Here is a 23184-nt window from a genome sequence, read left to right on the forward strand (position 1 = left end):
GGTTAAAAGCTTGGGGTATATAATTTCATTGCTTTCACGTGAGACTAATCCCACTTGCCCAAAAAGGGTTCACAACTTTAACAAAATACAGGAAGTAGGAACAGTATTGAAAAGGAAAATGGTAAAGTTATACTTCTGGTTATCTGTTATTTGTGACTTCTATTATACTTCCATGCATCTGATACATCTGTTGGTTGTTTTCCGTTCTAAACGAGATTACGATCATCCTAGAGAAAGGAGGGTATAGCATCCCCGCCGACTAACAAAAAGGCCCCTCCAAGAGAAAACACAAGTTTATCAACAATACCAATTGAACAGAATATGCATCACAAGAAGTTGTTCTCTTGATCCCCCAGCGGGTGACGATCAATAAGAATAAAGAAAAGATGACGTGATCAGATCATTGGACTCTCCAATTTTCGCCAGCGTAAACTGCTTGATCACCCATCTCTTCTTCTATCTGAAGCATCTGGAAAAATAATAATAGGAAGGTCAAGAATTCAATTATGATCATTCAAAAACCAGTTTCTTTTGTGTTCGTTTTGAATCAGGAAATATAGATGTAAACCAGAAGGATCTGCTGACAACTGAAAAAGGATGCAAGTATATCAGAAGAAAGAAAGTGAACCTGGTTATATTTTGCAAGCCGTTCACCCCGGCTAGGTGCACCTGCTTTTATCTGACCAGTGGACAGGACAACAGCTAAATCAGCTATGAAGGAATCTTCAGTCTCCCTACATCTATGGGAAGTTGCTACTCCCCAGTTGGCATCCTTAGCTATCTTCACAGCTTCAATGGCTTCAGTAACAGTTCCAATCTGATTCACCTGTTTCCTCCCACACTAAGATTGTAAGAATATATGGTACTAGTAACGCTGATGCCAATACAATCCAGTTTTACAAGACACTGAAAATACAACTTTCAATGCCCTGTTCCTCAAGGTCACATGGCCATTGCTAAAAGTAACATGCACTGATCATTATGCAAGAAAAATGACTGTTCCTCTTTTCTTTCTTTTTTCCCACATAGGATACGTTTTCTACCGTCTACGGTTAGAAGCATTTACTCGTAGGGATTATCAGACAGAGAACAAGCAACTAGAGGAATTTCAGAAGCCAAAACACTAAAAAATAAAAAAGAAGGTTGACAGACTTGGGTACACTACAGATGGACTTATTTACAACCAAATTTGGAAAAGAGAAGGAAGAGAATCAGTAAGAGTACCTTTAAAACGAGTGCATTGCAAGTGAATTCATCTATTGCTTTCTCAGTACGTTTCAGGTTTGACATCAACAAGTAATCTCCAGCAACCTGGAAAAATAATTCTGTAAAGTTGTCTTTGCTTTTACTTTGCATGATACAGTTCTATGAAAGGAAATCATGAAAGATGATGGTGTCATCGACCAAACTTGGCCAATATATGGCAAAAAGGCAAGACAGACTACAATCTGTATCTGTTAGCGGTAGGCCAACTACATATACTATATGACAATGTTCCCAAAGAAATTTCAATTAGAGATTATCATTTATAAACATCAGTAAGTGACTGGTCAAATAAAGATACTCATTTGCACCAAATATCAATACCACAGGGGTGATTATACTAAGGGCAGAGTTAGATATAATAAATGGACTCCTCTGTAGATATTGTATAAGTTCTGTTGGTGATTCCCTAGATGAGATACCAAATGGTGCTTGCCTGCAAGGAACAGACATGTTATGTAGAAATCTTTTACTGTAACATATGATCTCCAACAGAAAGATAACAGATCTGGCAGATCCCAAGGCTTGTAAATAACTTTGTATGTTCCCAATCATCCTTGTCAAACGGATCCTCAATAGAGACAATTGGGTAAACTGGCAAAAACAAACAAATAAAAGAACAATGAACAATTTTAGGATGATAAAACTCTATAAAAATAACAGAGTAACCCAAACTTCAGCAGAACAAAGAAAGCACTACCTTTGCAGAGTTCTGTATACAACTCGGCCATATCTTCTGCTGTCTTGAAATTCTGCCCCGATTTATTGGGAGATTTGTAGTTTAAATCATACTTTGTACCTAAGAATTAACACATCTTTTTTCTTCAGTTAAAAACTAACATATAGTCAAATGTTTTTACGTTAGCAGTATCAATTGAAATTGGAAAAGAATTAATCCTCACATATGCAAAAATCAGTAGACGCAACATCCATGGCTATCTGAATTCGCTCACTATAACCGGCTCTGTCAATTGCCTGCTTGACGAGATCCAAGCCTTCAGTGAAACTGGCAGAAAAAAAATCGCAGCAACAAAATCATCACCATAAATTATCTTCCACGCGCAGCAAGTTTTAACACATCTTACCTTGAGATATTTGGAGCAAATCCACCATCTTCACCGATATTGCATCCATTTCTTCCGTACTTTTCGATGATAATAGCCTGCTCTGATTGAGATTGGATTAGAATTATCTAATAAGCAGGACGCATGAGTTGAAGAAAGAAAAAGCATAGGACACATTCAGCGGAAAAACAGATAGTTCGTGACAATGTGCTCCACTGAACTGAAAATAAGTTCCTTCATCAGGATGGTACTTCAGTACCTGCGTTATGCAATATGGCACTTAATAACCCCCAACCTTTCGTGACAATATGCTGCACTGAACCGAAAATAAGTACCCTCATCAGGATGGTACCTGCACTATGCAATATGACACCTAATAACCCCCAACCTTTCATGTACTATGTTGCCTATCATGAAGAGGTTTCTAAGAGAGAGACCCCATTGAATTACTAATCACAAACGACTATTAAACTTCATTTATAAGGGAAAGTTGTAAGTCATCCACACACACTGCATGGAGAATTCATGACAAGTAGGGGACAGGACAAGAAGGTTATTCCTGGGATTCAGATTCTTGAAACTAGGTGAAGATCCATCCAACAATTACTTGATTCAACTGATAACAATAACTGAAGGATTCAATGAAGTATTCGGTGAAGTAGCACCAAAAGGTCATCCTGTAGCTTAAAAAAGAAGGGAAGATGTTTGAAAATTACTTACGAACAATAACTTAAATGTTATGGAGCATTAACTTTATTTGGTATAAAATATAACAACATTACACTTTGGTGATATGGGAATCAGAGATGTCATACTTCTTAGTTCATCGGAAAGATGTGACCTTTACCAACTTGAATAGATCTGACCACACACAAAAAAAAAAACAAAAAAAAGGCTACAACTCATATGAGCAAATCTTAGTATTACACGCAATTTAACAATACACAGATAATTTAAATAAACAGGCGGCTATATGCCCAGCTATTTCCGAGTTCACCATACAAACATCCCTACTAATGCAAGACCTAGAAAAGTTATTTGTATCATCAAATATACAGGCCAACATACATTAGCTATCAAAAATCTCAAGCAACGCAATACAGAATATAAATAACAAAGACACACATATTTTAGAGAAATTACCTTTAGATGATGATATGTCTCGGACCCATTTGCACTGCCTCTTCAAATGAGTTTGCACCAACAGGAAGAATCATGATTTCCTGATTGTATTTCAATTGTCAATTCAAATCGAACGAAATTCAGGGAAAACTAGAATCTGGGAGTAACTATGTCTGTGATGTTATAACTGAAATAATAACCAGATAAAAACGATAAAATTCAGGGGTTATGTTTACCACTAAATAATTCATTTTCTAATGCATGCCCTAGAGGTAGGAGGTAATTCCATTTTTATAACAATATAAGAGCTCATTGTTACATTCTTATTCGAGATCCAAAGATTCCAAACTTTATAACAATATAAGAGCTCACTGTTACATTCTTATTCGAGATCCAAACGACCCTATTTTTATGTATATCTCTCATAAGCAAATGAAAGCTTGTCGTGTTACTTGAGACTTAAAAGTGATACCATGACAATGCAAATTAAGAGGTACAAGCAAGAAGGATGTGAACTTAAAATATTATAAGAGCTATCAACCAGTCTAACCCGATATTATATCTACACAATCATCTATCAAAAGGGTGTTGAGAAGTAAACCGAGCAACTAGGCATACTACATCTATCACCAACCTCGAAAAAGGATTTTCTCTCTCACGAGATGAGAGGTAATGGAATTAGATATACTGAAGATAAAAATTTGATTCGATTAAAGTTTAGTGAAATTTAAATATCATTGTTTCAAATGTATATTCATGAACCGAGAACTTATGCGGAGTCGCACTGACACAATTTGATGCAATTGACTGGTGGGTGTAAGTCTGAAGGATGCACCTTAGTAGCTATTTCATTATGCAAACCGGAATTTCTCATCTCAAAGCTAGCCTAGATGCTCAAAATCGTCTCACTCGAATTTCTGATGGCCCCAATTTTCACATCAAATTCAACGTATTTATGATATATTTTGAGCAGATATTAACAGATAAACAAAGGCTTTGTAACCTGAATCTATATAGAGCATACTTGGATGGACAAATTATTTCCCGCGTGTTTTCCACCACTAATAACTGTGAAGGCAGGGACATGAAGAACGAGGCTGGTTTTACCAAAGAGATCTGCTATGTGCTTGTAAAGTGGAACCTGCGATGGACCATATGAAAGCTCTTAGAATAAGCATTTTATTCTCAAAACTGAGTAGAAATGAGATAATGTTATGGTAGCACTCATGCCTCCTTCTCGGCGGAACCAGGTTTACAAGCAGCAATTGAAACGACTAGTATAGCATTTGCGCCAAGTTCACCCTGCAAGAAAAATAATAAAAGCAAGGTTCGGTGCTTAACCATTCACAGTGATACAAGGTTGTTGTCAACGTGGTGTAAGGTAAAACCTACGACATTATATCATTTACACTTACTTAGATCATTCTTAATTCATTATATCAAATCAATGTTTTCAATCTTTTGAATCTCTAAGCCTTTCACCCGACAAGACTATGTTACTCCTTATTTCACAAAACTCTTCTTTAAAGCATGAAAAGGCTGCTGATGTAATCAATTTCCTAGTTGCGACTAGCTGGAGTTTACATATGGCACAAGTATTTCCTGAAGAGATCTTAATAAAATTGAAGACAATCCTCACCAAAACCATACATATGGCACAGGAATTTCCTGAAGAGATCTCAATATATTGGAGACAATCCTCACCAAAATCATCCTTTCATTTGTATCCTAGGTTTATTTCCGTTTTAAATAGGCTTGTTTAGAAGGTGGCCTCTTGGCTAGATTCTATTAGGCCTAGGACCTGTATAGTTTTTGCTTTTTTAATATATTTTATTGACCGAGTAAAAAAACATTTGTATCCTAGAGATGCTAAGTGTGTGCAAGAAGCTATTGTCGACAATCTCCACCACTATATTTCTTGTTAAGTATAGTTTCCTACAACTTAAATATCAAAATATTTTGATGTACAAGATACCCGAGTACCAAGTAAACTCTCATACCTTATTTTCAGTCTTGTCCAAGTCTATCATAGCCTGGTCAATTTGGGACTGTTGTGTTGGATCCTTTCCATCTAGAGCTTCAGAGACCTTCTCGTTGATATTTTTAACAGCTCTGCTAACACCTTTTCCAAGATATTTCCCATTATCACCATCACGTAACTCAAGAGCCTCATACCTGAGATTAACATATGTAGATAAGAATCTTCACAAATATCTAAAAACAAATGTACTTTCTAATTACTAGAGAACATTGCCAAAACCTACATTCCAGAAGAAGTTCCGCTTGGAGATGCAGCTCTAAACATCCCTTTATTCGTGTAAAGGTCGACTTCTACAGTGGGAACCCCTTTGCTATCGAGGATTTGCCTATCTTTAATCTTCGTGATCACACAACGGACTGCTTTCCTCGTATGATTCGACTAAACAGAATTTTTAAAAATTATCAAAAAGACATCAAGTCAAAAAAAATAAAAAAATCTCAGAAAAATAATTATGAAGATTAGTGAATAGTTATGTCTAAATGACATACGATGAACAATACAGGGTCTGGAGCCTTAGCTCTAACAAAAACATTTACAGCATCTTCAATTTTACGAGAAAGCAAATGCTTATCCAGATATTCCTGAACTGACATTTTTGAGCCTAGCTCCTTTAGATCAAAATCAAGAAGTACTGAAACAAAAGATTTCCCCAAAAGTTATATGCCCTAGTTCGAAGAATATTGAAACTCGGAGGAGATGGAGCAAGAGAATTAGATGAGAAATTTATTTCTCTTAGGCTATGTACAAATTGAATCCTTAAAAGAAGTTCCTTTATTATGTTCCATCTTGTCTGACAGATCCATGGTAATCTATGAGAAATCAGTAGAAAGCTTACAACAAGTATATTATTAGATGTTTGTTAAGAATACATGAGATAGGTATTTATAGAAGACACATAACCTGCACAGACTTCATTATAATGACAATAGTCAACTGACTGACTAGACTATCCTAATACACCCCTCTCAAACGTTACAGGTAGAGGCTGAAACAGTTTGAAGAGAAAAGAACAGTAAAGATACCCAAACTGAAAATAATAATCACTCCCTTAAACAACAGTCAAGAGAGTAAAATCAAAAGAACAATGAATACTGCAGCAACAAGCCCAGCAGTAGTATGAAATAGCATCAGAAGTAGCGGAGCAGCTGCAGCAAGCAGAGTTATAAATTTTGTAGAAGAAGCAACTACAACAGTAATTGTACCAGGACGGCAGTGATGAATGTAACACAATTCGATGAAGTAACAGCAGCACCAGTTGATAAAATTGAAGCACCATTGAAAAACTGAACTTATCACTTTGTCCCAAGACTGAACTTGTTGAATAAATAGCTGAGGCAGAACTACTGGAAACATATTTTCCACTTATTACCCACAACTTCCCCTAATCCTTCTTTTTTGGCTTTACCCGCCCTTTACGCCGCCCCCCTTGAGGCTTCCTCAAATTTCCACTTCTGCTACCTAACCTCTTTTCAGCACTAATGAGTCGTTGTCATTCCCTCTGCAGTTGTTTTTTGTTCCGACCTACCTGGAACCCCCCCATCGCCAAAATCTTTTGCCACTGTATCTTTCCATCCTTCACAAAGTTTTTAGCACGCGTCTTCAACAATTTAATGTCATATGATTTCCATTCAAGGTATATTCTTGTAGTTGGAGTTGCTCCTGAATCTATTTCTTCCTCGGGTTGACAAGCAAGGTCAATCGTGTTATCTTCAGTTTTCTCAGCCCTGTTGACTTGTTCATCAACCTGTCTGCAAGGTTTCAAAAGAGTTTCATACTATGTTAGAGTAGATAAGGGATATCGCGAAAGAGATTCAATAATCTGCGAATGAAATAAGTTTGAAAGAGAAAAAAAACAAGAACTTCTGCAAATTTTCTTTTTCTTGAAGCCAGGAATCTAGATTCTTCTGCAGTGTTACAGCTTCTCTCTGGCTTTGAGTAGCCTGCAAAATCAAGAAAATTCAGCAATATGTTATTGAAATTGATTTGAAACCAGCTAAACAAGCCAAAAGTAGTAGTTGAAAATGATATTGCGTCATTCTCCTTCGCCAGGGTACTTGCCATTTCATAAGCTTTAGCTTCTCGATCACTTGCAGATGATATTGCGTCAACCATGGTTTTAAGCTCCATCTGATTTGTTTCTAGCTTCTTCCTCCATATTACTATCTCTTCTTTTTTCAGTCTCTAGGACTCCTACTAAATCATCAATTTGTCTGCAAGGTAGATTCACAAATTTACACATTCAATATCTTCGCATCTAGAAGTTGTAAATGGTAGAGTTATTTATGGGAATTTAGCACCAAGGAGGACTGGGTTGTGTGACCTGTGTCCCAAACCTAGATTAAAAACTATTTACAGGAAAGCAAAACTAAATTACCCAATTTCTATAATTCTAAATCATAGCTTTAGGTTCACCACATAAACCACAAAATACCATCCCCCATGACCACATTCTCATCATACAATAGAGCTATTCCCACTCATGTTACTACTACATAAACGAACTTGAAACTAACATATGAACTGTATAATCTGCAAAGGAAATAAGTTTGAAAGAGAAAAAAAAAGAACCTTTACAAATTTTCTTTTTCTTTAAGGCAGGAATCTAGATTCTTCTGCAGTGTTACAGCTCCTCTCTGGTTTTGAGTAGCCTGCAAAGTCAAGAAAATTCAACAATATGTTATTGAAATTGATTTGAAACCATCTAAACAAGCCAAAAGTAGTTGAAAATCACCTGGATACGAAGTTCTTCATTCTCCTTCGTCAGGATACTTGTCGTTTCAGAAGCTCTAGCTTCTCGTTCACTTGCAGCTGAAATTGCGTCAACCATGGTTTTAAGCTCCATCTGATTATTTCTTGCTTCTTCCTCCATATTACTAGCTCTTCTGTTTTCAGTCGGTTTCAAAACAGTTCATACTATGTTAAATCACAGCTTTAGGTTCACCACATAACCACAAAATACCATCCCCCATGACCACATTCTCATCATACAATAGAGCTATTCCCGCTCATGTTAATACTACAGAAACGAACATGAAACAAACATATGAACCGTATAATCTTCAAAGGAAATAAGTTTGAAAGAGAAAAAAAACAAGAACCTCTGCAGATTTTCTTTTTCCTCAAGGCATGAATCTAGTTTCTTCTGAAGTGTTTCAACTTTACTCTGCAAAATCAAGAAAATTCAGCAATATGTTATTGAAATTGATTTAAAGTATAAACAAACTTGAAACCAGCTAAACAAGCCAAAAGTAGTTGAAAATCACCTGAATACGAAGGAATTCATTCTCTGCACTCATAGAAGAACCGCGGGATGATGTGGGATCCTAGTAGTTAACATACATAAGAAAAACATTAGACAAGAAAAGGATCCTAGAAAATTTGTGACTGTATCCCCTAAAAGAGGAAACCGACATATTGTGGAGATGCTCAAGTAAATCAACTAATCAAGCTCTCTTATTTAACTGCATCTATACTATAAGCATGCTTGGAATCAAGATGGATTTCATACCTGACTAGAAGTCAGCAAACTATCCTCAAAGCTGGCCAGACTAGAATTTCCTTTCTGAACGAAGAAACAAATTCAGAATTTCAGTTAACTAAATAAAATCGTTTAATCCAAAATGCTTTAAAACATCAAAAGAAGCATGTTGTCCACCTGATCCATCGAAGATTCAGATTCATGCATAAGCTTCCAATCTAATGCTTCTAGCAACTGCAATTTATACATGATATAAGCACAAAGAGTGGAATAAATAAAAATGAAGGGTATACAAACTAATGACAAAAATCAATTCTGACCCACCGAATACCTTACTGCGTAGTATCATGATTTATTCACTCATCATCTCGCGCTCTCCCTCCTTAGAAAAAACCCGTAATCTAGAATATCAAATGTTCAACACCGAGATAAGAAGATCTGTCACAGATTCTACCAATGTTTTCAATTAAATTGAGAAGAATGCTCAAGTGCAAACGAATTCTAATAGACTTGCATAAAAGTGCATGTGTGTTATCTAAGAAACGTCTCCTCGAAATATATTTTTCCATTCTAACCTAACAAAGCTTTCCTTTCTTTTTGCAATCGATAAAATACAACTGTAGGCTGATTATACTAGACTAACTAGCATAGTTTTTAGTGCACGGAGTAACAATTTTAAGTGTTAAAATAAATAAACTAAGATTGAATGGAAGCAAGAAACACATGCCTTCGGATTTCTTCTTTCAAATGTAGATTTTCCATCTCAAATCTGGTCGTTTCAAGGTTACTATCCACCCGGTGACAGAGAACCTCTATCTCTCTCAGGTTTTCCTCCTTTTCCAGTAAGAAATGCACCTCAGCTGACATCTTCCCAGATGCAACTTCCTCCAACCTTTTGATTCCGGCCTCACGAGACTGAAGCAGCATTTCCAGATTATGTATCTTGTCTTCACTTCGTTTGACCTGTTCAAAGTAGATGGAGCCTAAATCTTTCAGCAACAATTTCCTTAAAAAAGAAAAGAACAAGCTAGATTTTATCATGCAAGATATGAAGTCAGCTCTCTCACCAATTGCATTGCTGCCTGATTTTCAGCAGCCAGTGACTGCATCGCTATTTGTTTCTCCTTTTCCCTCCTGAAGGCCCCAACCAGAGCAGCTTCAAACTCCTTATTCTGTAACATATTAACCAGATATTAATATTTTAGGGGATAAGGTAGCACCAACAAATTTAAGAGTGGTTAAACCCATACATCGGGCTTCTTTCTATCACACTTTAGTGGACTAAATGATCCCTGCAATCCTTACCACTTAAAGGAGCCTGGAGACCCGGAAAAGGAGACTTAGGAAAATCAACTTCCTGGTTCTCAATTCCTCCTGTAACCAAACCCCGAAGTTGGTTCACCTCTTTTTGTATGTAAACCAAAATCAGAAATGAGCTACAATATCTTAAGTTAACAATAGGACGTAAGAAAGAACGATAAATTTGGTAAACTAAATAAGTGAAAGGTCACTGTCGAAGTTTTTGATATGATCCAATGTATACATGAAAGATATAATAGCAACAGGAAGGCCATTTAGGATGATCAAATACTAGAGAATGTAATTTTGAAACGTTCATATTAACTAAGCCAGAAGTTTTGGTGAACTATTAATCTGACACCCAATAGATATCATAGCAATCCAGTACTTAAATAAGAAAAGTGGATGTAATCAAAACCTTGAGTTGTTGAATCTGGATACGCATGGCATGCACATCTCCAGATGCATCTTCATTCACGAATGCCTGCGGAAATGGATAATTATAGCTATTAAAGCATCGGGTATAATGAATCATTTTATCTCTTCAAGTAAACAATTACACAGCATGAGGGGGGTAGATGCACAAGCGGAAAAGCGAATCACACATACATTGTTCTTGATAAATTTAGCACGTTGTGCAAATTTCAGAGTATCATAAGTCTCCAGTGAGTTATTGCGTAAAGCCGGAGAAGATAAAAAGAATAAACTAAGAACATCGAGGTAAGGTAATTGTAAATACAAAGACACTTGGAGAAATTAACAAAAGAAAAAATAACGGTTTAGATGAATCACTTACCAATTAGCAGGACTCATATTAGCAATCATTGTTGTTTTTGAATTCCCATCAAGTGAGTCCTGGACAAAAGTGGCATTGATATTTACAAACATGTTCACATGTCCTGCCGTAACAATACAGTCAAGGATATTTGTTTCTTTTTCGTGCAACAGTCGAGGATATTGCAAGTATTTTAACTTACTCACACTTTCTGTCGGAACCTCAATCTTATGTCACCAAGAAAATAAGAAATTAAGAATTTCAATGATAGTAGCAAGGGTACACTTGCACGGTATATAATAGTGATAAGATACATCTAGTGGAAACAACATTAGCATTTTTAATGGATTATCTACCTGAAGCAAATATGTGAGCCTCGAATCACGGTAGTTGACGTGAACTGACTTTCCACGGGAGATGCTTACTAGATTCATAATTACTTTACTGCAGGCCACCAAACAAACTCAATTAGAACTTCTTCTAAATGCACAGACACGTCTACATAAGGTAAAACCACTTGACATTTGGCAATGGTACAAACCCCAAGGTCGAAAGCGACTCGTTGATATTTGAGGCTTCTTTTAGGCGTTCACCTTGAGCACCAGATCTCTTTTGCCTACAATTTAACCATGCCTTTATGATCAAAAAGATATAGAGACAAACATTTTTAATTTTCAAAATAAATATCCTCTTAATATTGGTTATGGAATATTATACGGGTATTACCTCTCTGAACCAGCCAAATCCACAAGATTAAGTCGTGCAAATCGATGGTGAGTAACACCTTGATCCTCCCACTGCATAAAAAAACGAAAACCGTTCATATCATATGATTATAAAATAAATCCCAAAAATATGTAAGCTTTACTTGTTGTTGTTGGTAACATATACCCACCTTACTCTCAATTATACATGTGAAAACACTTAGAGAACGACTATTTTTATCGTTCATCTCTGTGGGAGCCACCTTTCTGTTATTTGTTCGCTTTAAACATGAGAATAATCATTCTTAATTAGTTACTGCTCAGCCAATGCTTCGACCATTAGCAACGGATAATACAATTATGTTATTGTCAAACACTCATGAAATGCATAAAACATTATATCAGCAGGATAATCAAGCTGAATGAAGGTACATTAGAAATGTTGAGGTGCAATGCATAAACCAGTAACTAATCTCCAACCCGGACGGTATATAATCATGTAACAACTATCTACTTAAGAGCAAAAAGAAGGTTGTTATATACCTGAGGGAGGAGTTGAATAACATCCCGTGCACAAGTAACTTCCATCTCCTTCAGATTCTCCACATAAACACCTTTTTTACAATGTTCTCTAATCTGAAAGAAGATAAACCAAAATTTCAATTAAAATAGAAAAAATGAAATTAAATTCGTACAGGAAAGATGATGGAACAAATTTAGAGTCTCGTCATTCCTTAAAAAATTCAGCTGAAAGAGTTAAAAGTATAAGATATTAAAAGAATTCTAAGTAGTGTTCTATTGAAGAGCACAAATAAATACACAAGTATGATGTGGAGAGATATGGTTGATGAAAAAAAGATGCATACAAGCAAGTTATTGTTTATTACATGTAAATTAGTTGTTGATGGGTCTAAAAGATCTAAAATATGCTCTTTGTATATCTGCAAATATGAGCACTTGCAAGTAAATATCATCTTTTCATCTTTGCGAGCATCTTCATCCTACGAAACAAAATCCAACACAATTATAAAAACCACTGAAGATAGAACTTGAAACACTTAGCAAAAACATAAAAGGTGGAATAGATTTTTTAATTTCATATGTTACAAGTTTAGAAGAATAACTCATACCTTTTGGATTCTTGTGAACAAGTGCTCAAAAACTCTCGGTGTCATACCTTGGGCTCCTCCATCAATGTCTCCCATCATTGTATATGTCTTCCCACTCCCAGTCTGTAAATAAAATTTTGTTAAACCTTTAGACTACAATCTATGAAGAGAAGTATGAATGCTCAACAAAACTAATCACCAAACAATTAAGGTTTGATTATTATAAATTCTAACAAGTAGAGCAAATAAACATAAAACCACTTAAACCACTTATTTGTGCAGCAATTTAATAACTCACTTGTCCATATGAAAAGATGCAACTGTTGTAACCTCTTAGACAATTCTCAACCATTGGCAATCCTGTCATATTGAACAGATTTTCCTGTTACAATATAATGATATTGAGATTCATACACTATGACAGTAAAACACAATAATCATCAATAATAGGACAAAGCCTACATGGGTGACATTCTCATCTGCAACAAGATCAAATGTATAACGAGACTCTGGGTGCCCTGTCCAAGTAATTGTATGAGTATTATCCTGCCTAACACATTTGTTTAGGCCTTCGATTTATATTTCAGAATTACTAAGAGGACGTATTCGAATGACAACCTGCACAAAAATTAGATTGATATTATCCAAAATCTAATTTTAGACACAGGACAAAAACCTAGAAATTGAAAAAAAAAAAACAATCAGAGAATAAGATATGTACCTTAACATTGTGATTTTTCCGAATAACTGCTACTCTTTCACTGCTTATTGATGAAGAAGAATTTTCAAATCTGGAATTCGACATGTTTTTCGTAACTAGGGTTTTACGGGAGAACGAAGAAAGAGAAAGAGAGAGAGTAAGTGGGAAGTGGGAAGTTTGAAGATTGAAGAGAGATGAGTTGTTGTAATCTCTTTCCTGTATTAATTACTTGGCTGTTTGTTTATTATGTAGGTATGCACCTCAACATATATGGACACTAGGGTGTGACCCTAGTTAGCAATTCGTAGAACGACAAACATACGGAACGACAAACGTACGTGTATTATTCGAATTCCTAATGATCAAATTCGGTCAAAAATCCGGTCAACGGTTCGTGGTTCAGCTATAGAATGGAACGGCATACGTACGTGTGTAATTCTTTTTTGAAATATGAGTTCGGCATACAAAATTCGGCGTATACTAAATAATAATTAAACATATTTTTATACGAGTTTGGTAGTAAGGTGGTATGATTTCTCAATTTTACACTATATATGTAATACTCACACTGATATGCAACAATTGAGACGTGGGGCAGTGGTTTGGCATTGGAGCAATAACCAAAGACGCCAAGGTTCGAACCTCTCACCTCTCTGTGAACGTTTTTGGAAAATCGAAATAAAACATGGGAAATGAGCGTTTGGGCTCATAGTTGGGAGTTAGTAGGCTTTTGTATAATGGTCCCAGTAACTAATTGGATAACTCAGGTACGGAGTTGCATTCAGACGGCAGTATTATTCGCAAACGACCAATACGGAAGAATTCGCGAATAATTCGCCGGCTTTGGTTTGTTCTTGCTACATTCCATCGTTAATGTAGTGGATGTTAATAGGTGCATAAATTATCTTTTCATATTTGGGTCCAACATTGATTTTCCAAGTCAGTTAGCCGGTTTTAAATATAAATCGCCTTATTCTCAAAGAAAATAAAAAATTTGGTTCCACCGTATGCATCTTACATGAACCTAAATTTTGTACAAAAATCATTATATATAGGATTTGGATATATTTTAAAAAATTATTAAAAATTAGTTTGAGAATACAATTTTAAAATAATTTAAACCAAAGAACGATTTTTTATGAAGCAAACTGTTTTTGTTTTCATGTCCCCTACTTACTTAATTGGTCTCTCATCAAGGTATTTTTAATTGTTTCTTCTAATAGGTTTAAGCTTTTTTCTTTATTATTATTCAAAATAGCTTTAATTTGTCGCATTAAGAAGGTAATTGCGAAATTTATTTACAGTTTTTGCATAGCATTTTACAGGATTTTGTTTTTGTTAGCGACTGTCAGGCAGTGCTTCAGTTTTTGCGGAGGAGTTTTACCTAAGAGATCAGATTTTTAGCCTTGATGTGTCGCGGCTAGTATTAGAGCAGATTTCTAGCCTTGGACGTGGAGCACATCTTGGTACTACCCTGCTTAATGCTACACATTTTCTTTTAGTTAGTTTTTGGGTAAAAAGGAAATCATGCACATGGGGTTAGTGAAGGGATCTTGTAACCATAATGTTACGGTTTAGTGCCTATATTAACAACGTTTTTTCTTATCGGAAAATCTAGCTGGATTACCTGTATGAAAATCATTCAAGGGACCATAGGATATAAAAAAGTTAATCACTGGTTCAATATATATGATCCTACTGAGTCATATTCTCTTGCCAGTAACTAAATTTTGATGGCTTGATTATTTGACCACGGCTACAATAAACATTTAACAAAATGATAGCTATTCAAACCTGGATGGAAACTTCAGCTTGTAACCAAGGAGAAGCCCAAAACACTTCTAGAAATAAATTAGTCAATCAAAAAATTGGGATTATCACTGATATCAAACATCTTATAGATCTAAAAAAGAAACACTCAGCGATGAATTAGAAGAATAAGCTGTTTAGCCAACATTTACTACATGATTGCATTAATCTAAAATAAGCAACTCTAATGGGAGTCCTACCCAATAGGTTCATTTATCTCATTGAAACACTAAAGCTTCTCATGAATTCAGAAATGTTTGACATGTCTTAACTGGTTGTCTGTTATGTTACAAAAGCATGAGTAACGCATTAGCTCCCGGCAGATGTTATCAGAAGTCAGAACTATATATTGAATGAACAGATGTTGATGGTTATTGGTGACATTAAAGCTTTGATTAACATTTGTATATGAGTGAAAGGAATGCCTAACAATCTGATAGTCAACCTCCATATTTATAATCTTCTCTAATGACGCAATTATAGGGGCCTCTCCCATTGTCTGTTCCAATAACAACATGCGCAATAAGGTAACAAACAACTTGTTAACTAACTCAGTACACAACAGGTTAGTGAAACATAAAAAATAAAACAACATGGAAGGGTGCAAATAGTATGTGGTGTACTTTTGACGGGAAAACCATGTCCACAGCTGGGAGGCTGATGATAATCGTAGCAACGACCTAGTCAAATCCCCCAAATATAGCAGAAATGTCGTTGTGGTCGATGACTGCAAAACAAATCAAATAGTACAGACATTACAAGGGAGGTGTAATCATTTTAACAATATCAATGTAGGTAAATTGGGTTTAGAGAGGGTGAAAAGGTTTACAAATTATTGTATCGGCACCTTATATGTTACCTGGGTACTGGTCATAGACTCTAGATTTGTACCTGCTGCACTAACGATAACATTCCTCCGCCACTACTTGCATTCATTTATATTCCAATTTCTCTTGATACTGTCTTGTGGCCTATTTATTAGTAACACAAATGTTCTCCTGCAAGAAAGCTCTATATAGAAATCATCTGGACCACTATAATTTTACTGTAGGGGAATGTAGATACCCCAAAATTTGGGAGCATATACCAAATAACACGCTGAAGATTTGAAGATTATGAGTGAGAGTGCGTCGGGGAGACGCACTGGCTAGGGATGCGGAGAGTACGCCCAAGGGACGTACTGACAGGAGGACTTGGAGAGTGCGTCGATGAAGCGCACTTTCCAGAGCTGCGGAGAGTGCGTCTGGGACTATGGAGAGTGCGTCTGGGACTATGGAGAGTGCGTTTGGGAGACGCACTTGAAAGAATCATGAAGAGTGCGTTTAGAGGTGCATTGACCGAAGACATGGAGAATGCATATGAAGAAGAAAGAAAGAACGAGCAAACGAGAAGGAATAGATAGTTTAAAAGGGAAAGCACACGTCAGCAGTAGTGGGTCCCAACGGAGACTGCCCAGAATTTGTTAAACGGATGCCAAAAGAAAGATTACGTCAACAGAGACATGTGTATCATGATCAGCGTACGAAAATATTCATAAGGTCAACATCGTACACCTGTACGTCATCAGATGACTCAAAGGAATTTTGGAAAGCTATAAATACCCCCTCAAGAGAGAAGTTTAGATTTATTTTGAATATTTTTCCATTTCTGTGTAAACTAGAGCAGTGTACTACTTTCTGCATCAGAGTTATTTTCTATCAATTTTAGTGTAACTTAGAGGTTTGATCCTATGGAAGTTATACTTTATTTACATTGGCGACTCCACTGACCTCTGATCTCAGAGATAGGACACTGACTATGATACACTTGGAACAGATTGCTGTTGCAGGGAGCGATGGTGCACAGCGTACTGAAAACAATGATGGAGAAGTACTCACTGAACTCCAACATGCGCTAATCGAGTTTCAGTTGACAGAAAAACGACGTATCGAGTTAGCAGCACGCATCGCAGCGCTTACCCCACAACCCCATGATGAAGGATCTCTAGGAGATGAAGGAAGACGGGACATGACTATCCTTCAACTTAATGACGCACACCTAGGAGAATATGGAGAGGACACACCTATACGACATCAAGACGGACGCACTCCCCAAGAACTTACTGAAAAAGCGGGGGTCTAACAACACCACCCAATATTTCGATTAGGAATCTGTATGAACAATCTCTGAAACACTCTACTAGAGAATCAACTAGACAGTCAGACTCAATCTAGAATATAGTGTCTCAAGGAGTGATTACCTCTCTTCTTGTTTTGATTTACTCAAGCTAAACAATAGCGAGTCTTTTATAATCAAACACAAGAGATAACTTGGACGGTATCAAAAAACCAATATCCAAGTGTTAATCAATGAAATCAACAATCACAAGATTGGATCTCTAATTGATTAAGCTTCAACACACAACCTGTATTATTTCAATTATATAAAATATAATGCGGAAAAGAAATAACACAGGCACCAGAAATTTTGTTAACGAGAAAACCGCAAATGCAGAAAAACCCCGGGACCTAGTCCAGATTAGATACACACTGTATTAAGCCGTTATAGACACTAGCCTACTACCAATTAACTTCGGACTGGACTATAGTTGAACCCCTATCAGTCTCCCACTGATACAAGGTACAGTTGCACCCCTACGCCTCTGATCCCAGCAGGATACTACGCACTTGATTCCCTTTGCTGATCTCACCCACAACAAAGAGTTGCTACGACCCAAAATCGCAGGCTTTGATAATAAACAAATCTGTATCACACAGAAAAGTCTATCAAAGGATAAATCTGTCTCCCACGGATATACCCTAGTTTTGTTCCGTTTTTTTATATGATCAAGGTAGCACAGGAACCAATTGATTAATCCGTTCTTATATTCCCTAAGAACATCCTAGATAAATCAATCACATCTCAATACTCAATTCCTGAATACACAAGAAGACTATCGAGGAATCACAAACGGTGAGACGAAGAACGTTCGTGACTTCTTTATCTTACCTATCGGAGAACTCAAACGTTCTCAAGCCAATCAATCGATTGTACTCGTACGATAGAAAAGTAAGATCAGATCACACAACTACGATAAAAGTAGTATCGGTCTGGCTTCACAATCCCAATAAAGTCTTTAAGTCGTTAACCCGAATTTAGAGAAGAAACTCAAGGGTTAATGGAGATCAACTCTAGCGAGCGCACTAGTATCACACAAGAAAGGTGTGTGGGGATTAAGTTTTGCTCTAGCTAGATGTCTCCTTTATATAGACTTTCAAATCAGGGTTTTTGCTTAGATATTAAGCAAACTCTATTCACCGTTAGATGAAACCTGATTTAGATTCAAGCTAATATTTCTCAACCGTTAGATCGAAAAACAAAGATTGTCAAACACACTTATAAACGTTTTCCAGGTTCGTGAAAACCGGCCCAAACGTGTACGTTCATGTTGGTTCAATTCAGTAACCAAAAGGAAACCATATGAGCTTCTCATATTGACCTGGTTCCTCATTCATCATAACTAGTTCACTTGGCTTCAAACAAACTAGTTAGAGAGTCATCCAATTGCTATGAGATCTTATGTAACTATACAAGACATAATTGAACTCAAGATGATTTCGATTCGATTGAATCGGCTCAATGAACATTATAGCCACGGTTTGCATTAAGCATTCCTTAGTAATTTAATGTTTATGTTCAGAGCACATCTTTAGATCATAACCTCTTTAATACACAAACAAGTTCGCGGACTTAAGCATCGGTTTGAGTTTTCCAAAACTCAGCAGAAATTCTCGGGTCGAGAACTTCCGCCAGTTCGCGGACTGGGTCTGCGGACTGAGTTCGCGGACTTGGTCGCACAAACGAGTTTAGGAAATCCCAGCAGAAATTCTCGGTCGAGAACTTCCGTCAGTTCGCGGACTGAGTCTGCGGACTGGGTTCGCGGACTTGGCAAGACAATTCCACAATCCTACCGATTTCTCTTGCTCAACAAAGTTCAAAGAACTTCGGATCAAGGAATACATGGTTATGTAATCTAACTCTCATTTCAATCATTGAAACATTCTTAGAGGGCGCTATCCCAACCGTTATTCACAGATTGTCTTCACGTCAGAGCAATTCTCAACTTAGTGATTGAAAGATGAAGATAAACCTGATCAAAGAAAAAAGCTTTACCAACACATGAATTTCGAGAAAAAGATAAGCATTGAATACTCAGTTTGAAATCTCAAATGTGTTTGATCTAGTCTATACAACATACGACTTTTGTCTCATAAGACGTAGGAGATAGAATAGTTAGACTTTTGAGTGATAGATAAGTTCAAGTCTTCACATACCTTTTTGTTGATGAAGTTCCACGGTTCCTTGTGTAGATCTTCGTCGTTGTCGTTGAATTTCCATGAAGTCCTTGAGCTCAACTACACTTTTCCTATCCTAGTCCGAGACTTTGTTAATAGGCTAGAAATCAAGACTTTATAGTTTTGATCACTAACATTGACAAATATGCTTGATATAGCAATGCATGCAAGGTTAACCGAGATATGCTCCAACAATCTCCCCCTTTGTCAATTTTAGTGACAAAACTATTAATACATATGGAATACAAAAAAAGATAAACTTTAGTGGCTCCTATTCCATAGTCTAATCTTCAACGTTTCTTGAAATCTTCGTCCTTCCAAGTACTCCAATGATCCCAAAGGTTGTAAGTTTAGCATCACCGTTATTGAAGATCCATAGCATAAATAATAAGAGAAATCGAGATTCTCAATCATTATTAAATAGTGTCATAGTATTATTATGAAACATCAAAGTCCAATTGCATCACGACTTTAACAATAATACTATAGTGATATGTATCACTCCCCCTTAGTCAATACTCTATCTCGATCATGGAAACCACTCCCCCTTACACAATGATCCGAAAACCATATGTATTATATAGTGTGAACTACAATATTTCTCCCCCTTTTTGTCAATAAAATTGGCAAAGGTAAAAGAACGGGTTCTTAATGAAATTTCCACAAGAGACATTTCATGACCAAAAGAAAAGACACACATCATTTTAAATTTAGATGCAATTTTATAGCCGAAGCTAACAGCATTCATCAAGGAGTTTGAAGATACAAGATAACCCCTATAAAAATACCACAGCCGCACTCCCCGCAAGATATTACCATTAAGCACAAGTTCAAAAGAACTCTCCCCCATTTGATGTCATTCCCAATAGAACAACATGAGCGACCTTAATTTTGAAAGAAAACAAGGATTTTATTTGGACACCAAAAACCATGCGAATGATTTTCTATATCCAATACTCAACCAAAATACTCACAAGTAAACCCATGAATATCTTAACTGAATAAGCAATTAAATCAAAACCACAAAAGTGATCAATTTAATAGTAAACTCACGGATCAACGAGCTACGACTAAGTTAATCATACGAAGATAACCAACTTAACCGTTCAAATACTCAACATAAGGAGAACCTTACAGAATATTAGGATACTCAACATAAGGAGAACCTTACGGAATATTAGGATACTCAACATAAGGAAAACCTTACGGAATAAATGACTACATAAACCAATAGAACATGATAGTGTAGTCGTTCATATACTCAACACAATAACTTGTGGAATAACCAACAAAGCCAACATAATCGACTTAGTTGTAAGGTACTCGACATAAGACACATAATGGAGCCTTCATGGTTTTTCATAAGATAGATCAATGAAGACCAAAATCGTGGATATACAAGGATCAATTCTATCTTTGCATCACAAAGTGACATAATAGACTTTATCCTTACAAAACAAACGTTCACATCCTATTTCCATCAAATACACGATTGCATAGTCTTAACGTTTGTAATTGTCAAAAGTCGATTCGTCTGAATACCGATTATAAACGACTTTACTTTTGACAACATATGGGACCTTAAAGTTCACGGCCGTTAAAATTACCTATCCCATAAACAGTATTGCAATATATGAAACCAATAAAATATTGCAATAACAGTCATCCTCAAAATATTTTTAGAATTTTAATACCAAAAACCTAAAAAATAACAAAAGAGAATGAAACAAAAGATAGCTATGTGTAGTCACAATCTTGGCTATCATAGCACTAGTTATTCTTCCAAATAATCCAAAAACAATACTTCCTAGGAAACTAAACAAGATAAACTCTTAACACAAACCATACACGATAACATCAATTGGACGATTCTGAAGGTTCATGAGTCTTGTGATTATTGAGCTTCTGAGAGTTGGCAACCTTAGAGGAACTATCCTTTTTGTGAGGCCCTTTAACATGGTTCTTCAAGAAATCAAGATAACCGTCAACCTTTTCAATCTTAGCTCTCATAGCATCAAGAAACTTAATAGTCCCAACTAGTTGTTGAGAATCAATAATCACTTTAGATGGAATCTTTTCCTCAAAATCTGAGTGGAAAACAGGAGGTTGAGAAAGAGATCCTTCAACTTCAACAAGAGTTCCTTTCTCTTTATCAAACTCAAAATATATACTATTGTAAACAAAGTATTTAGGCAAATACCATGAAGAAGAAGCCATAGAAAAGAAACCTAGAGTGAAAGCCACCACACAATAGGAAGGGTATATAAATGGTTTGAGAGAACTAGGGTTTGAAGATAAATAAGTTAGTCAAAACCCAAACCGTACACAAGCCCTTATGGGTAAAACTGAAAGCCCATAAACGAAACTCAGGGAAGAAATAAAAAGAAGAAGGCAAAAGCAACTATCAAAGAGTTTAAACGCAAAGCCAAAATACCCTCGAGTAAGAGACTGATTATCTATCTAAGAACGATAAGAAAATAGCTAGATAATCAAGGTTACTTTCCATAAAGTATACCTATTCAATTCTCACACCACTAGGATTTTTGATGGATGAGAGATCAACCTTGTGATTAATTAGCACAAGTATGAGCATTTAGCTCATTAGATGACTATGGCTTTTGTTTGGCCTTCCTTTTCTGGTTATTCCTCAGTCCAGAAACATAGGACATATCAATTTTAACATATCCTTATGAAAGCTTCTTCTGAGGACTAAGTCTAAGACCTCTTGAAACAGGTTCAAGGGGATCAGAATGGATGTGACTCCATTTTCTAGACTTGAATGTACCAGAATTTCTCTTATAAACGCAGGGAATATTTTTGCCAGAAGTATTAGAATATATTCGATGTTGGAGACGTTGAGTTCCATTTACAATGGCGATAATTTTCCAAGGGTTATTGTAACATATAAAGATCAATCCTTAATGCATGCAATAGCCTTAGTGTTTCCCGAAGCCCGAAATTTGCAATGTACGTGGCACATTCAATTCAACATCAAACACAATTGTCATATCCATTTCCAAGCTAAAAAACCAAGGAAAGGTACCAAGATGTCGAAGGAAAAGGACGAGGCGCATTAGTAAATTAACCGTGGAACAAAGAGAGGAAGAGAAGAGGTTATTTGATGAAAAATGGAAGGAGGATGGAATGATTTGGAGAGCGTTCATGAAAGCATGGGACAAGATCGTTTGGTCAATAACCGAGGAAAGATACGAACGTAAATTGAAGAAGTTTGAGGATGAATATGGCACGGACTACCCAAAGGACGTTGAGTATTGTAAAACACAATGGTTACCGATTAAGGAGAGGTTTGTGTATGCATGGACATATGAATATCGTAACTTCAAGAACGAGGTGACGAGCATTGCGGAAGGGTCTCATGGCCGATTAAAGAAAATACTTCTAGGTAATCAAAATGGAGTTGTGTCGATCCAAGAAGCAATCCATGAATTCACCAATCGTGATCTCGTAAAGATTAAGGATTATATG

At 36.3% G+C, this 23184-nt stretch overlaps 2 pseudogenes; both read right to left on the reverse strand.

The window, feature by feature from the left end:
- Nucleotides 1-400: 400 nt before the first annotated feature.
- Nucleotides 401-6167, reverse strand: LOC113295196 (annotated as a pseudogene).
- Nucleotides 6168-7606: 1439 nt separating this feature from the next.
- LOC113295198 lies at nt 7607-16300 on the reverse strand (annotated as a pseudogene).
- Nucleotides 16301-23184: the final 6884 nt, after the last annotated feature.

This window comes from Papaver somniferum, chromosome 7 (assembly GCF_003573695.1).
Source record: "Papaver somniferum cultivar HN1 chromosome 7, ASM357369v1, whole genome shotgun sequence".
NCBI classification, from domain to species: Eukaryota; Viridiplantae; Streptophyta; class Magnoliopsida; order Ranunculales; family Papaveraceae; genus Papaver; species Papaver somniferum.